Source organism: Triticum urartu, chromosome 7, assembly GCF_003073215.2.
Source record: "Triticum urartu cultivar G1812 chromosome 7, Tu2.1, whole genome shotgun sequence".
Taxonomy (NCBI): domain Eukaryota; kingdom Viridiplantae; phylum Streptophyta; class Magnoliopsida; order Poales; family Poaceae; genus Triticum; species Triticum urartu.
In genome coordinates, this window is record NC_053028.1 from 14,485,830 (window position 1) to 14,487,539 (window position 1,710).

Genomic DNA, 1,710 nt, shown 5'->3' on the forward strand with positions numbered 1-1,710 from the left:
CTCACCGCGCAAACCGGCTTGACCAATTCTGTACCGTTCCACCAGAGCATAAAATGAAAAACAAAATAGCCAGACACATTCCTGGAAAACTTTTAATTAATAATATAAAAAATATAATGATAACAAAAGTAAATATTCTTGTTATGAATTCATTACCCATCTATACTTGTTGGAACACCGGCCGGAAATAAACGATGCCATTTAGATATATCAGAATTCCACCCAGGCAGTTTCATTTCGAGTGCTTCTTTGAAATCCCTTGAAAAACTTTTTAATTTCAGTGAATGCCTCAAGTTTTTATCCTCTGACGATTGTGATGATTGAATAGGATCCATAATATATAGACGACGTGCCTCTTTGTTGATGATGTACAGGATGTATCGGCCGATGGATGCATAGGGAAGATAAATCTACAAGTGGAGCTATTAGAAACAAAAACAAACCATGATAACAAAGGTCAAAATATTTTATTTACCTTATTGCAAGATGAGATGTCGGTCTCCATCCCAGGCCAGCTATCAAATAATGTTGCCAATGTCTGGATAGTATTCTTCTCACAAAACTTCGGACCTCGTGTTGACTCTAGCAACATGGACTAAGTAAAATAAAAATATATTGTTTCAACATGTTGATACTAATGGCACCTAGAATGAAGAGTTACGGTAACTTACACAAAATCGTAGATCCATGTAGTGTATAGGAGGGTCTGTGAACAATACTCCCTCGTCACATGCCAGCATAAGCACCGCGGTGTTGAAGCAATCATTGTCCATGGGCTGCTCCATGTTAAGTATGCACTGAAGTTTCTTAAGACTTAAGCTCATTGGATCGGGTGTGGAGCTCCGGACCCATACCTTTCTGTAATTTGGATGGTAAGAAGAACAATAATATACATCCGCACATTAAATATTGATACATGATACTTACTCCAAACACCCAGCATCATTGATCGACATGATGTAGTTGCAGAGGCCGGCAAGTATTTCACATTGGTCCGTGGGAATGATAGTGATTGGGGCGGGACGTTTCTCTTCGACCACGTCAGATGGATTATCCAGGATCTCAAGATCAGAATTAGCTAAAGTTTCTTCGTTGAGAGGTTGATGGTACATGGGACATCCTTTTAACTTATTAAGCTCTGAATCGAGCAAAATAATTGCTAATTTTTTCGAAAATGTTTCATATCCTCCTACAAAAAAAATATGAAAACAATTTATAAGATATTTTGATAAAAAATTATGAGATAATGTATAAAACTAAAATACCTGCGTAAACTGGTCTGACAGTCCATGTGATGTCCAGTATTCCATATAATTTAGCATAAACAATCCACATGATATGCTATAATATTATAAAATAATGCTTTAGAATATCACACAGATGAATCTAAAAACAAACCATTGTAACATGTGCTTACCCATCGGTTTGTATTGCCTCCTGAATTTGCTCAACAACCGTCCATGTTGTAACATTGAGATCAGGCCACTTATGACCTCTGATAAACTCCGAACTATGCTCTGCAAGTTTCAGCCATTTCTCGAGCCCTAGTAACTTTTATATATATTTGAGAAATGGTAAGTATGAAGTCAAACAAAATAAATGCTAAGACGAGAAAAGAAATAGATAGTTACCATAGTAGCAAGGTCATTGCGTGTGACATTCTCACCAAGTGAGTCCAATACCTGTATCTCTCGTTTTTTGGCGTTGGCA

The 1,710-nt window shown here is 37.0% G+C and overlaps 1 long non-coding RNA gene across 1 annotated transcript; it reads right to left on the reverse strand.

Annotated features, from left to right (window-relative positions):
• Positions 1 to 217: 217 nt before the first annotated feature.
• On the reverse strand, positions 218 to 1,170 carry LOC125518702. The gene is made up of 3 exons (XR_007288071.1): positions 928 to 1,170; positions 476 to 858; positions 218 to 410 (listed from the first exon to the last, which is right to left on the reverse strand). It is a non-coding gene; the product is annotated as an uncharacterized LOC125518702 (long non-coding RNA).
• Positions 1,171 to 1,710: the final 540 nt, after the last annotated feature.